At 43.9% G+C, this 16621-nt stretch overlaps 1 long non-coding RNA gene across 1 annotated transcript; it reads left to right on the top strand.

The window, feature by feature from the left end:
* Nucleotides 1-702: 702 nt before the first annotated feature.
* LOC122708660 lies at nucleotides 703-12527 on the top strand. The gene is made up of 3 exons (XR_006345250.1): nucleotides 703-904; nucleotides 11835-11977; nucleotides 12312-12527. It is a non-coding gene; the product is annotated as an uncharacterized LOC122708660 (long non-coding RNA).
* Nucleotides 12528-16621: the final 4094 nt, after the last annotated feature.

Genomic DNA, 16621 nt, shown 5'->3' with positions numbered 1-16621 from the left:
TAATTTTTGACCTGCCACATGTTACTACTTTCTTGATGTGCTCAAAAAAATTTTAAAAGAGAGCAAGGAAAACTCCAATTCTGCCTCTTTCAATGAGGAGCATCTGCTCAATTGGTATTTCGTTCATTAATTTTCTGCCAATTAGCAAGAAAAAAAAAAAAAAAGACAGGCAAAGGGGAGAAAGAGTCCAGATTTCCAGCCTAATGCATTACCTTGTGAAGATGGTGTCTGCAGGAGGGACATGTTGCCTCCTGTTTGGGGGAAGAAACTGCAAATGTCTCCCAGACCCAGCAGACTTGTCGATGTTTAAGAAAACTTTCCCAGAATTTTCTAGAACAGGCCCCAGATGCAGAGCCATCTATACTGTCCCGTTGAGGAATATCTTTGAAGGTAAATAAAGTGCCTTGTAACTCATGGAGGACTTGAGAAATTTAGCGCTGAAGGTGAAAGAAGTAGCTCTCTACTCGCCCACAAACTCCTGGCGTTGTCTTTGGTTTTTGTGTCCAATTAGGGGAGAACATTAAAGGAAGTTGAAAGTTCCGGCTTCCTGACTCCAGTTCACACTACTCCTGGGAGCTGGCAGACGCCAAATATCTGATAAGCTAGTCCAGCATCCTTTGGCTGGTGGGGGGAGGAGGAGAAACAGGGCCAGAGGCCCTGAGCTGGGGAGGGCTGGGGAGGGAAAGGGGAGGAACTCAAAGAACCTTTGTGGCAGAATCAGATTCTTCCAGCCCCTGAGGTTCTGGCGAAGATATTTGGACGGGGAGAAGCTGCCCAGGACTGCACTCTCAGCCTTAATCTTGGATTGGCAGAGCCTGGGAAAGCATGTGGCCAGGAACTTGAGGACTTGAAGAATGTGTGTGACCCAGACACTGCCTGGAGCATCGTCCCCTGGCAGATTCAGGTGCGTTTGACTCACATTTCCCATCCCACAGTCTGCCCTCCAATTTCAGCTGCCAAGTCCAGAGCACTCCTCCCAGTTTCTTCTAGTTCCCAGCCTTCGCCCTGTTACATCCTGTGTATCTGCTCCTGGGGGTGATCCCTCAGGATGGCACCAAGCCAGTTTCCAGGCTCCTCTGTTCATGGAATTATCTAGGCAGGAATACTGGAGTGAGTAGTCATTCCCTTCTCTAGGGGATCTTCCCGAACCAGGGATCGAACCTGGGTCTCCTATATTGCAACCGATTCTTCACTGTCTGAGCCACCATGGAAGCTCCTTAACACTTGCCCCATTCCACAGTCTGCCCTCCAGGCTCAGCCGCCAAGTTCAGAGCATGTATGTGTGTTCAGCAGCCCAGTCACGTCTGACTCTAAATTCAGAGCACTCCTCCCAGTTTCTTCCAACTCCCAGCATTCGCCCTGTGCATCTGCTCCAAGAGGATGATGCCTCAGGATGGCTCCAAGTCAGTTTTTGGCCCCTTGATGTTCCCAAGTCCCCCAGTCAGAAAGGCTCTAGCTCCCCTGAAGACTTGAGAGGGAGGAGCCACACCCGACACAGAGCCTTTGCCTTCTGCAAGGCTCTCCCTCCAAAGCCCCAGCACCTTCTTAAACTCCTCTCTGACCCTCTTCTAAGGTCATTGGATTGTAGACTGCCTCACTCACTTCAGGTGGACAGTCACTGAAACATGTGCATGAAAAGTTAAACATTTGGAAAAAAGCTGCATGTTTTACACATGAGTTTCTGCACTTTTGCTAGCAAGTGCATGTGTGTGCATGTGTGTGCGTGTGTGTGTGTGTGTGTGTGTGTGCCAGCATTACAACATCATTGACTCTCTGGGCTCATCCTGAGCAAAGCATCTCTGAAGGGTTTTCAGAAAATCATAGTAGAAATCTATGGGGACCTTTGGTGAGCTTGATTTTGCTGGGAAGACAGGAGACCAGCTGGCCATGGAGCACCCTGGTCAGGGCCGTGCAGGACCTTCATCAGCTGAAAGGGATGATCAAATTCCACATCCTGACCTTGATGCTTGCTACTTGGGCGACCTTAGACTAGCTGCTTCACCTTTGAGATGCATGTTTTCAACTCTGAAATGCAAATACTAAGAGTGCCTGTCTCCTAGGGCTGCTGGGGGGAGTAAAGGAGAGAAGGGGTGAGAGCAGTGAGCACCACACACCCAGGAAACACCAGCAACCACACTTGGTTTCCTCTTTCACTCTATCCTTTCAAAACCTAACATCAGCATAAACACTGGCAACGTCAGGAACTTACCATCAGTATCTTTCACTTCATTTGCTTTGGTTACCACAAGCTTCTCACATGGCTTAGATGGTAAAGAATATGCCTGCAATGCAGGAGGTCCAGGTTTTATCCCTGGGTTGGGAAGATCCCCTGGAGAAGGGCATGGCTACCCATTCCAGAATTCTTGCCAGGAGAATTCCAAGGACAGAGCAGCCTGGTGGGCTACAGTTCAGAAGATCGCAAAGAATCAGACATGACTGAGCATCTAACACTTCCACTTCACTTTCTTCTTCTGTCTTATTATCAGATGAAAGGGTCGATCATCTGACTACCCTAAAACATAGGGTGATTAAATGTGGCCGGGGAGTGCCCAGGACAGAGGAGGTTCTGGGACATGGGTCTTTCAGGACTCAGAAGAGGAACAGCCCAGGCAAACCAGGATGAGTTGGTCACCCCCTAGAAGGGAGAATTTTAATTGTTTGTTTAGGAGAAGCACTGTGGTTGGGGGAGGTGATGATGCCAAACCAGCCAGCAAGTGAACAAACTCAGTAAAAACCTAGGGCTGCTCAGTGCATCAACAGATGTTAAGCGTGTACACGTGGCTTGGCCGGGTGCCGACGGCAGAGGTCACAGAAACACAGCATTGCTCATCACACAGGACCAAGGCTGTAGAACTCGTGCCCCTGGAAACTGAAGTCCCACGTGGGAACTTGTTAGAAAGGAAGTTGTGAGTTAACCAAGCTGCTCCCCACGGGTTACATTACGGAACATACATACATATATATATGCATATATATTTATGCTCTATAATGTACATATTAATATATATGTTCCATAATATGTTGGCTTCCCTGATAGCTCAGCTGGTTAAGAATCTGCCTACAATGCAGGATATCCCAGTTCGATTCCTGGGTCAGGAAGATCCTCTGGAAAAGCGGTAGGCTACCCACTCCATTATTCTTGAGCTTCCCTCCTGACTCAGCTGGTAAAGAATCTGCCTGCAATTTGGGAGACCTGGGTTCAATCCCTGGGTTAGGAAGATCCCCTGGAGAAGGAAAGGCTACCTACTCCATCATCTGGCCTGGAGAATTCCATAGACTGTGTAGTCCATGGGGTCCCAAAGAGTCAGACACATAATATATATATACGTGTGTGTGTGTGTGTGTGTGTGTGTGTATGTATGTATGTACCAAGAGAGAGAGGAGATTTTTTTCCCTTTATTTTGATACTTGAAGTTTTAAAAAATATTTTATTTACTTATTTTTAAATAAATTAAAAGACACTTGCTCCTTGGAAGAAAAGTTATGACAAACCTAGACAGCATATTAAAAGGCAGAGACATTACTCTGCTAACAAAGGTGTATAGTCAAAGCTATAGTTTTTCCAATAGTCATGTATGGATGTGATATTTGGGCCAGAAAGAAGGCTGAATGCCAAGGAATGGATGCTTTCAAATTGTGGTGCTGGAGAAGACTCTTGAGAGTCCCTCGGACTGCAAGGAAATCAAACCAGTCAACCCTAAAGGAAATCAGCTCTGACCATTCATTGGAAGGACTGATGCTGAAGCTGAAACTCCAATACTTTGGCCACATGATGTGAAGAGCTGACTCATTAGAAAAGACCCTGATGCTGGGGAAGATAGAAGACAGGAGGAGAAGGGGATGACAGAGGACAAGATGATTCAATGGCATCACCGACTCAGTGGACATGAGTCTGAGCAAGCTCCGGGAGATGGTGAAGGCAGGGAAGCCTGGGTGCTGCAGTCCATGGGGTCACAAAGAGTCAGACATGACTGAACAGTGGTGTTTTTAATTAATTTTTAAGATTGAAGTATAGTTGATTTATAATGTTTCAGGTATACAGCAAAGTGATTTAGTAACACACATATATGTATATACATTCTTTTTCAGTTTATTTTCCATTGTAGGTTATTACAAGATATTGAATCTAGCTCCTTATGCCATACAGTAAGTCCTTGTTGTTTATCGAGGAGATGTTTAGGTGCCAATAAAACAAAAAACCCACAGGGGCCTCGAGGACACTGCTCACCAGAGGCACGACCTGAGAGATTTCAACGATGTTCTCACATTGTGATGCCAGCTCCTGGAAAGTTGCCTTTCTCAACTGAGGTGATTGCTTTGAAATTAGACAGCCAGGGATGCCTCTCCCAGATTTGCAAAGGATGATGCAAAAAGGAATGAGGGTTATATCTCTCCACAGAAAGAAAGAGGAAATAAACATCAGGGAGGAGAACTAATCTGCATTGAGCACCTAAAATATGCTGGTCCAAGGGTCACAGAATATTTTCAGAGAATCTTAAATATTAAAAGAGATTAGTTTTGTGATTCAGATTTAATAACTGAGAAAACTGGGGCTCAAGAAGGAATGTAAGTGTTATAAGCTCACTCAGCTAAGAAGTGGCAGACCTGGAAATCATAATAATGATAATAATTACTATTAATTAAATTTATAATTATTATTTAGTAAAAATAACCAACATAATGGAGCAACAGTTAAGATGTATTATGTGTTTCTTAGGTCCAGGTACCAGACCATACACACTCTTTAATATTTAATCCCATTTAGTCCTGAAACAGCCTTCCAGGTCAGTACCACTATTAAGCCCATTTATCATGAGTAAATTGACGATTAGAGAGTTTCTATAAACTGCTGGGGGACATCCAGCCAGTAAGTCGCAGCACTGGAGTTTGAACCCATGTCTGTCTGGCTCTGTAAACCAGGGTATAAGACATATGACCCTTCTCAGTTTACAAAAACACTTCTGTGCAGGTTATCACATTTGACTATTGAGACTAATATTTTCTAGATTTAAAAAGTGAGGCCAAGAGAGGTTCTGATTTGTCCCAACTCATATAGCTTGTAAGTGTGGGAGAGTCTGCCAGAAAACTGACCCCTGGTCGCAGTACCCCAAGAGAATAGTGGGCCAATGTGTCCACTGGGAAAAGAATATTCTTCCAAAATGCTAGCTTTCTTCTCTCTGCTGCAACAGGAAGCTTCTTAGGTAAACAGATCTACCCTATAGGAGATCACTGGGCAACTCAGAAAGGGAAAGGAGATGGTCATACTAAGAGAGCAGAGCTGGAAGAGCCTCTGCCATCCCAAGCCTCCTCCCCCAGACAGTGCAGCAAGGCCTGGACCTCGCCTGCACGTGGAATATTGACCTGGTGATATTGACGCACCCCCTGCAGGGTTGCCTTTCCTTATTGATAACCAATGGCAGTGCCTAAAGTTCAAACACTGCTGGGCGGCTTTCATGTTTGTAAACAGTATTGATGTGCATAAATAAGGACCCATCAGACTGCAGGATTAGACAGGATGGAGGCAGAACATTTGGGAGATTAAATCCGGAAGCAGCTAATTAAAACCAGAGCTGGGAAGGAAGCCAGAAAGAGTGCCAGGTAATGTCAATGCCTCCGAACCTGGACACTCCAGTACCCCAACTCAGCCTCTCCCAACCTGGTGTCCAATGATGCTGCCTCCTTCTCCTCAGGATGAAACTGGTCCAAGGCTCGCTGCCCTTGGTTTTCCCCCAACAGAGCCTGTTGGGCCAGTGACCCTGCAGGAATAGCCACACTGTCTGAGAAAACTAGGTGGTCTGTGGGAGAACATAGATATCTGACGTCACCATTTTGACCCAGGATATTCTAATGAAGCCTAGAAAACAAAGGCTTAAACTTTCAATTAAAAAAATAAATAAATAAAAGATGTAGTTAACAAGAAATGTGTACACAGCAACACTTCCTCTTTGACTTCAAGAGGTCAGTTTTGAGAACAAGATTGGGTTCAGGGAGAGAGGAAGGCTCAAGGTCAGTTGTCCTCATTGCTTTCAATTTTTTTTTAAATCCATTTTCTCCCAAAACAATTAAGAAAATGGTAATAGGATCATACATATCGATAATTGCCTTAAATGTAAATGGATTAAAGGCACCAACCAAAAGACATAGGGTGGGCAGATGAAAGTATGTGCATGTATGCACTTCCACTTACCACATCACTCTACTTAATCCCTCAGACTGTACATAATTATTTTATATAGTTAGGTTAATCATGTTTTCATTATGGCTTGCAATTGTAATCATCCTTTATATTTTGTATGGCTATTGATTGTGAAAACTGATAAACATCTCTTACTGTTATGATTATATAACTATTACTTAATACCATTATATCATGATTGGTCAACAGAAAATGATTGAATTCTATATCATCAATACTACCATTTAATAGAAAAACATGTACTCACTTTTTAAAATCCAGATACATATCAGAATTATCTTGGACTTTTTTGAAAAGTACAGATGACCAGGTATTGCTTTTTTTTCTCCAAAGCTCCAGGTATGTTTCTAATGAGCAGCCATGTTTAAAAACAACTGGACTATATGATGATCTTTTACTTTTATCTAGTTTGGTTCACTTTTTCTATTTCATATGCAATGCTTCCATTTCACTTACTTTATGTTTTCCAATTTCTACTTCTCTTCTTTTTTTTTTTTTTGATGTTCTTTCTTAAGCCTTTATCAAGCATAGTAGAAAAGCCTTTGTATACACATGTATACATATATGATATGTATAATATATATATTTTAGAAAACTTGTGAATTTTTGCTTAGCTAAAAAAATTATGAATTTTGATTTCATTTGTTTGACTTAGTTTAAATAGAATGCGAGACTTCTAATTTTAAAAAATAGATACACAACGAGCAATGAAGATGTACTGTACAGCACAGGGAACTACAGTCAATATCTTATAATAACCTATAATGGAAAATAATCTGAAAGATAATATATGTGTGTATGTATAACTGAATCACCTTGCTGTGTACCTGAAACATTGTTAGTCAATTATACTTCAATAAAAAATATATATATTAAGGGGAAAAGGATGTTTTCTGCATTATGATGGATCAATAGCAAAAAGGTCACATTGAAATGTCCCATCTCAGAACAGCTCTGTCCAAAGTGTCACCTCACTCTTGGGCAACCTAAGTGTGTGAGGGCAGGTGCTGGTTGTCTTGGGATAAAGAATCTCTTGCCAGTTGCTCAGGAGAAACACCTTAAGAGCTGTTAACAACAGGGAAGTCATTCATGTTTTTTGATGCCACACTTTCTGCTTTTCACCATCCTTAGTAAGGCTTCATTCAAAACCAATAAAAATAACAGCTAATATTTATTCAGCACTTACTGTGTGCCGGGCACTATCTTAAGCACTTTACCTACATTAGTTTGTTTAATTTTCATGACAACCCTAAGAGAGGAAGCTGAAGTATAAAGAGATGATGTTATCGCCACAATGACTTTATTTCCCCAAGCAATTTTGGAAGGGAAATAATGTTAGCCCCACTTCTGAGATGAAGAACAGAAGCCTAAGGGGTAAAAATGACTTTTCACAGTGAGAGGCAGACACCTCGCAGAGCATCGTTTTGAGTGCACCTAGATGCCTTGCTTTTGTAGAGCAGTATGTGGGGGCTATGTTTTGCCCCCAGACACCATTCACCATTATCATGGGCCAGTCACAACCCAACATGCTTCCAGAAGCGTTGTATTGGATTTAAGAAAAGATAAGGTAGGATAGCCCCAATATTGGGCTGTCATGAAGAACAATGCCATCAAATGCTGTAAAGATGTCCTAGGCTATTGTTCTGATGAGAGGAGTTTCCCATAAAACAGATTCCAAGGCTGCCTTTTTCTTAGCTGGTCCCAGCAAAGATACCCTCTGCTGGCTCTAGTGGCAGGGGATCTGCATTGTGCAAAAGCACCTAAGATTTCTGCGAGCTACAGAGGGAAAGGGGAGGGAGGGTGAGCGCATGTGAGTAAGAAGGATCATGTTCCTGGTTTTAGGTTAGCTCCAGGACTGGAATGCTTAACTCATGTGGTTTTTCAAGGTTAATCATAAGTTACAACAAGCTACTTCCCCTTGGGGTATTTCATTTGCATCATTTTCTCTCCCAGAGGGTTGAAGGAAGAAAAAATATCCGCTGCGCAGCTTTGGAAATTAGCTGCTTGTCACTCACTTGCTTGGAATGGGATTTGGATCTCATGGCCTTCGCTCCAGAGCTCTGGACCAGCTCCCCATTAAGCAAGAGGCATACAGCTGGAAAAGACACTGCTGCCAAGACGCTCAGAGCGAAGAAAGCCAGTTGTGGGCAGCTCAGCTGTAACATGAGCCCCAGCTTCCGAGTGCCATCATTTATCTGCAGGTCCCCAGGCACTTCAAAACTAGGCACTCAGCCCGCCATATGCATTTGAGCTTCAGGAAGAAGCCTGCACGCCCTGTTCTGCAAGGAGATGAGAGATCATGGCTGAATCATGGGGTAGAGAGCTGTAGGTGAGGTCTTCGGGGTCCTCAGCTGTCCAGGTAGGATAGGTCCTGGCTGTCTGGAAACTGACCTGGCTGGGAAGTTTCAGAAGGGCAACCCAGGGTCCTGTTCTGTATTATACAAAGTGGCCAAGTGAACCCAGACTCGATGGAGTTGGTGTCATGGTACAGCATCTGGGGAGTGAAACATGTTCCCAAGGCACAAAGTCCATACCGTCTGAAGGAGGACCTCAGCCAGAATCTTGGAGTGGAGGGTCATCAGAGCCCAAGATACAAGGCTGATAATCAGAGCAGCAAATTCAGAGTGGTGGGAAAACTGGAACAGAAAACCAGGAAGGCGGACAGAAGTGTGTTCCATAGGCATGGCCAGGGCCAGACATGGCAAGATCGGTTTAAGGCTGGGCTCCCCCACTGCAGGTCTAGGGTAGCACAGTTCCACAGAAGACCACACCTCCTGCCTAGTTAAGACTGAATATGCTGCCTGACTTCGGTGGACTGACTCACGAACAGGACTGGTGTTGGTATCTGGAGAGATGAATCCAGTCAGGTGCCTCCAGACCTCCCAAGATCCCAAGTGCCACCTCCTGGGGTGCTCACTGAAGTGTCACTGCCAAGTGATGAGATGGATCAGAAGTTTAACCAACAAAGTGGCGTCACCAGGAAGCAATATGCTCAACTGTGTAGCCAGAAGGAGCTCTATTTACTTCAGCAAAGCCAATCACTCTAGAAAATCATTCATTACTTTATTACTAAATGTCTCGACTTCTGATTTCCTTTGCTCAACTAGGACTTATTCCTGACTACATTTTGACCATCAACAAACCCAAAATCTTCCAGAAAATTCTTCCTTGGAAAACTGTAACAGTTTTTTTTTTAATTTTTATTTTTTAATTGGTGGAAAGAAGTATACTGCTTTAGTCCATGATCAGAATTATTTGATTTTGTACTCAGAGAGGGCTAATCAGGGCTAACATGAAAAAGAGAGCTGTGTGCTAAAATAGGAAGCAGGCCACTTCAATTATCTTCTAAGAAAGCAAATGTTTCATGGAGGGCAGGAGGTATAGGTCTTGTGCACAGAGGGTACATGTATGCAATGGAAGTCACATTACTCAGCCATGAAAAGAATGAAATAATGCCCCTTGTGGCAACTGGATGGGCCTAGAGATTGTCGTACTGAATGAAAGAAGTCAGACAGAGAAAGTCAAATATCAGATGACATTGATTATATGTGGAATGTAAAAAAAAAATGACACAAATGAGCTTATTTACAAAACAAATAGAATCACAGATGAAGAAAACAACCAACCTTATGGTCATGGGGGGAAAGGGAGAAGGGACAAATTGGGAGATTGGGATTGACATATATGTGCTACTATATATAAAGTGGATAATAAGGAGCTACTGTATAGCACAGGGAACTCTACTCAATACTCTGTAATGACCTACACAGGAAAAGAACCTAAGAAAGCACAGATGCATGTATATGCATAACTGATTCACTTGGCTGTGTAGCAGACACTAGCACAACATTGTAAATCAACTATATTCCAATTATAAAATTTTTAAAAAGTAAAGAAATTAGCACAATATTGTAAATCAATTACACTCCAATACAAATTTTTAAAAAATATAAAATACACTTCATCAGTTCAAAGAGGCTAGGTTTGGGGGAACATACAACCCCATGATTGCTATGGCTTGCAGCCATGAAGGTTTGCTTCTCGCTCAGCTATATGTCCACTCTGAGCTCCCTGCCACTCTGCTCCATGCTGAATGCTTCAAGGGGACCCAGGCAGGTGATGAAGCAGCCTCTAGCTGGAACTTGGCCAACTTTATGGCAGAAGGAAGAGACATATGGCAGGTCACCCGGAGCTCTTAGAGCTTCTTCTTGGACAGAGCTCACATTTCACTGGCCCAGGGAAGTCACCTGGCCCAGTGTGAAGTTGAGGCAGGAATGTGTAATCCTCCTGCAGGGAGGGGCCACTGCACGAAGGGGCACTGAGTATGAGTTCAACCCACCATGGGAGCATAAGCTTCATAACATATTTCTGAGAGAACCAGCTTTATGTGACGTTGGTGGTCATTTTATTTCTCTAGCCCTCAGCCTTTTCATTGAGTAAATGGGAATCGTAACACTTACCCTCTCTTCATTACAGGGCCATGGAGAAAATTAACCATGTGATTAAATATGAAATTGCTTGATGAATGATTCTTAAAGCACCCCAGGGACAAAGGGCAAACATTTACCATAGTTGGGATGTACATTGCAGTTTATGTCAACAGCAAAGACTGGTGGCCAGTGACAAACCATGTCTTTCCTCTGAGCTGTTGGAAAGGAAGGCAGCCTGGTGGGTGAGTGGGTTCAGTAAGACAGTGCCCATAGATGTAGCCTAGATAGTTGGGAGGACTGGGGAGGGAGAGGCCATCTTGCTGGCATATTAGTCTACTCACCGTAATGGACTTTTTCCTTTAAACAACTCTCTTATCCACCTGCCTTCCTGGTTACCTGGTTAGAGAAGGTCCAAACACTGAGCCACATTGAAGAGATGTAAATGCAATAGGATGCATGCATGCTAAGTTGCTTCAGTCATGTCTACCTCTTTGCAACCCTATGGACTGTAGCCTGCTAGGCTTCTCTGTCCATGGGATTCTCCAGGCAAGAATACTGGAGTGGGTTACCATGCCCTGTTCCAGGGGATCTTTGGGATCGAATCCAGATCTCCTGCATTGCAGGCAGATTACGGCTGTGCCACTGGGAAAGCAAAATGCAATTGGGTTGCTATCTGCATTTTGTAGCTAAGGAAACAAGCAAGACATTCAAGGTCACACAATAAGTAAACACACAGTGTCTCCTTTAAGCACTTACATACAGTAATATTTAATCCTTGCAACAACTGTATGAGGCAGGAGCTATAACTATGCCCATATCACAGATGAGGAAATTGAGGTACAGAGAGGCTAAATAATTTGCCCACCATCCCACAGTAACCAGGATTGCGGGAGCCCTGGGGTTGAGCATCCACAGTTGCACATTTTTCTTCCCACAATTTAACATCTCTGAGATTTGGATGTGTCTTTAATTGATTGTGTATCATAGCTGAGGAATCAGTATTTTTCTTAGAGTTATGTAAAATAACGGAGCTTCTTAAAAGTGATGACATCTTACTTAGAATCAATGTAATATGAGACCTGATTTCTTCTTGATCCACCCCTCCCTACTTCCCTTCATCAATTTTGAGATTTAAAAGTGATCCTTCCCCCTGGATGGAGGGGAAATCAGACATAGATCCTATCATCGTTCTTTCTTCTTTCCTCCAGCCCTCTAGGTGAAAATGCAGGAGACGTTGCTGACAAAAGGTGGCCAGTTCGGCAGCAAGGCAGCACACACGTCTGTGGACTGCTCCTGAGCAAGATGGGGTATTTGGGAGAGAGGGGTGCAATCCAGCCAGCATTTCCAGGAGGTCAGAGCCCCAGCCAGATTCCCACATACAGCACCCGTTTGTGAGCCCCAGTGCTGAGAGCAAGCCCATTCCCTGATGTGCAGAGGCCAGGAAACCCGAGTAGGAACTCAGGGGCAACTGCAGAAGGCACGTCTAAGGCGCTGCAGTTACTGAACAAGACACGAATCTGTGTCCATTTCTTGGGGGGTAAATACAACCACATGTGGCTGAAACCCTCACATCATTTAGTCTGCGCTGACATGAATCCCCTTGGAAGAGTTAGCATTTGGTTAGGTAAACGTTTCCCCTCTCCCTCCCCTCCTCACCTCCCTCGTTCTCCATCAATATCTTGCAGATGTTGGAACAAGCCGCTGACGGACTGCTTTCCCACATGGAATGCTGGCCTGGGGAACGATGCCGTGGCGCTTTCTGGCCGCCTGCTACCCTCGGCTACAATGGGCCTCCTACACTCTCTTACTTGCGCATCAAGCCTCTGGCTGCTTGCTGCCAAGTATTAAGTGCTTGTTCCACAAACCTGGTGTAGATTATCACTTTGCCGTATAGATGTATCTAATAGAATTAAATAGTTGGCTTCTGACCAGTAACAGATGTGCTACATATAATGCAATAATAATGAGATTGAAACCGCCATGTAATATCAAGGGAAGAGTGGAGGGCAACTTGCATTTCTCTAGTTTGAAAGAAAAGGAAAGCAGAGAAGATGGCCATTTATTTGCACCAAATGAGCTGTATCTCTGTGTTACAAATTCTGCAAGGAGTGCCTCTTGCAACCCTGTGCACGTCCGTGAAATGAGAGGCAAATAGGGTAGGAATGGGGGTGGTTTGTGCTAGAGGAGGATTGGTCCAGCTCGATGACCCCTGCCCCTCCCCCCAACCTGGTGCTGCTGGCTTTGGGGGCTGTATTGGGATCACACTGGGACACAGTCTTGCAGGCTGCTTCAGGTGAGAGATGACCAGGGGAGACTGAGTTCGGGAGGTCAGCCACATGGGCAGGAGGAAGACAGAAGTGTAGACGAGGAAAAAAGGAAGCCAGGCTGCTTGCGGGGCAGGCCTCCCTGTGTTCCCAGATGGGGACTGCAGAGCTCTCTCCGGATGCTTGTGCAGTTCCAGAACCTTCCTCAGAATTAGCACAAGCTGGTCTCCAGAGACACCTGCTTCCCAAGAGTTCTCAACTCTGGTTCCTAGGACTGCTAAACAGGAGACCTGGGAGGGAGTATGCATACAGTGAAGGGGTAGCCAAGCTCAGCACTGGAGGTCAAAGGGCAAACACAGGGTGGAATTCCTGCTGTGGAATACAGCCATGCTGACTATGAATCCAGAGCTGCAGATTTTCTGAGTGCTTTGGTCTGTTACTCTACCTTCTTCCTATCTTCTTCAACTCCATTGCCCGCCTTTTCTTTACTCTTCAATATTAATGTCTTTGTCACTTAGTTATTGCTGAGTAACAAACAACCCCCCAAACCTAATATATGCTTTATTTATTTGTCTGTTTTTCTCACAAGTCTCTGTGTCAATTTGGTTGATCTGAGGCGACTCAGGCCTCAATCAGTTCTTGGCTAGACTTGCTCATGTGTCTGTGATCAGTGGATAGAGGGGCAGAGGACCAGCTGGTCTTGGATCGCCTTAGGTCCTCATAGCTCTTACAGTCCTCCAGCAGCCTTGCCTAGCTATATTCCTCTGCCGGTGTCAGAATTATGACAAGAGAGTTGGCAGAAATAAGCCTGCACTTTTGAACTTCCACTTGCATCCCACTGGCTTCCCACTGGACAAGCCAGTGTCACAGCAAAGCTAGAATGTGAGCAGGAAGGGACTATGAAGTTACAAGTCAAAGGGATGTCATGCAGTCATTCCACTACAGTATCTGTGACATTTATCAGAGGTTTTCAAGTACACAGATTAGAAAGAGTTAGTGAAACAGGTTAATGACATGCCCTGAAAACACAAGTCCTATTTCAGTCCATCCAAAGACATGGTCAGAAGGCAGTCAGGCCAGTTTCTGCTATCTATACCTGGACTTCCATCTTCTGTCCTCCTACAATAGCACTTTGGGACTGCCTGCTGTCTCCCACCCCCCATTCACATACACACTCAGAGACAGACCCTGGTCCAGTTTCTGGGGCCACTTCCTGCCACAGTCCCCGACTACTATAAGGATGGGCAAGACACATAAAGTTAAGGTATGAGAGCACATCACATAGTCCCAGAAAGTTTGGGGAACAGGAGAAGAAAAATCAAGGGGAAAAACAGACTTGATACTGAGAGGAGACCAAATAGTAATTAATACAGGGACTCCCTCATGCCCTGGACCCAGAGGTACAGTTGAGATCAACACAGGATGGTGGTAAATAGGCCCACCTTGTCAGGTGAGCAAAATAAAGGGTAGCATAGTCAAGTACTCCTAACAGCACCCAAAGGACCACGCTAGGAAAGCAAGAGGAAATCTACTTGGCACATAATAATCACTCCATGAAATTTGTAGACTGACTGGCTAGGAAACTATTCTAAGAAACCAACAGACTCTTAAAGATTTAAGAACAAGGAGAGTCATTGAAACCTATTTGTAAGAGTGGAAACAAACCAAATGTTCAACAATAGGGAATGATTAAATAATTTATGGCACATCTATATAAGTGGCATATGATGCAGTTATTTAAAATGATGTTTTAAATTAAATTTTTACAACTGAAGGAGAAATTCAACATGTAATTTGAAGTGAAAAGGCAGGTTCCAAAACGATATGCAATCTGATCCCAAGGAGGCATAAAATAAGTGTGGTTTTGACAGCGGTTTATAGGAGATTTTTGTATCTTTACACTTTTTTACATTTTCCAGGTTTTTTTGTAATTCCTCTATGTTTGTAAAAATAATTGAAGTTCTGAAAAGAATGTGGGTCTTAATTTTGAAACAAAGACTGAGATGTTAACATCCTCTTGTTACATCAGGCACTCTCAGACCCTCTCACCTATGCTCCTGTATTTTCATTGGTACCACTTACCACACATTATATGTAGTTGGTGGTCCTTCTCTCTCTTCTTCAACAGAATGTAGACTCTAGGAGGAGGGGTTTTGCTTGTCTTGTTCATGGATGTGTCCCCTGCATTCACCACAGTGTTATGGACTGCAGGCCCTCAGAAAATATTTGTTGAATGAATGAGTGAGTGAATGAATGAAAACACTCAGAGGGAATTCTCTTTCCCTTCTACTGTCCCCTCTAGGATGTTCTGAAGCATCAGTACTAGGTGCACCTTGATTTATCCACAGAGAGAAGTGTTAGGAACAACTTTGATTTGCAAATACCCATTGCCTCTATGATGTCCATAGATTTCCTACTGGGCTCAGCATGGTACCAAGCACTATGGTGGACAAGAAGGCAACAGAGTAGATTACAGGACAGGGCATCCATCAGATCAAAGAAGGGAACTCTAGCACACAGCACACAGACTCAGTTACACATGGCCACTGCTTCCCATTGCTATCTTCAAGAGCCAATGAAACTGCCCTTCCGCTCACATCATTTGGGAGTCAGCACCAGAAACCGCACATGTGTCCTTCCACGCCTCTTCTTGAAGCTAATGATGCCCCTGCTCTGCTCTTTTCCCCTGCGTGGACCTCTCTTGACTGCATCTCAGCCAGTTCCTTGTCTAGTGTACCGGACCAAGAAGCAACTATTCTATTAGTTACTACTAGGTAGCTATTCTAATAGTTATTCTATTCTCTCTTTAAAAAATATTTATTGATTGATTTGTTTATTTGGCTGCCCCGGGTCTTAGGTGAGGCACACAGGATCTTTGTTCTTCCTTGCTGCATGCAGGATTTTTCACTGTGGCATGTGGGATCTAGTTCCCTGACCAGAGATTTGAACCCAGGTCCCCTGCACTGGGAGCTCAGAGTCTTAGCCTCTGGACCTCCAGGGAAGTCCCTAATTATTCTATTCTATTCTATTCTTCATCTCTGTCTTGTGTCACTCTTTCCCAGGAACATAAAGAGAACTTTTATTTATATTTCTTTCTCCTTGTCTCTTCTCTCTCGGTCCCAAGTTTGAGCCCTCTCTTTCCCTGTAGAGCTATCAAACACCACTAAAAAGCAAATGAGTCTTATCAGTGACAGAAAAGGAAAAAGAAAGTGACCAGCAGAATCAGCCAAGAGAGCACGTTCACGGTGTGAGATCCTTGAAAGTGTCCAATACTCATTTCAGACACTGCTCACCATTCTTTCATTAAACCTGCCTTTCCGCACCCACCAATGCTTGAGATAGAGGAAACAAATATTTTCATCTGGAGTGTTGTCTGTCCCTTTTGTTAGAAGTGAGGTTCTCTACTATTAAAACAAAACAAAACAAAACAAAAAAACACATGTAGGTAGGAACTTCCCTGGATGTCCAATGGTTAAGACTCTGCGCTCCCACTGCAGAGGGGTACAGGTTCAATCCCTGGCTGGGGAACTAAAATCCCACATGCCACATGGAACAGCCGAAAACCCCCCAAAACAAATGAATAAATAAACAGGTTATTTTTTTTTTAACAAATCATTATTTAAAAAAAACAAGTATATAGTGTTTCACTTTATAATAGCAATGGTTGCTGCTCACTTGAACTCTTACTGATGCCCAGATAGTGTGCTAAGGACTGAGTCTGCCTGAATTAT

This window comes from Cervus elaphus, chromosome 15, assembly GCF_910594005.1.
Source record: "Cervus elaphus chromosome 15, mCerEla1.1, whole genome shotgun sequence".
NCBI lineage: Eukaryota > Metazoa > Chordata > Mammalia > Artiodactyla > Cervidae > Cervus > Cervus elaphus.
The sequence above is the reverse complement of the archived record's forward strand: the minus strand, read 5'-3'. Positions and strand labels throughout refer to the sequence as shown.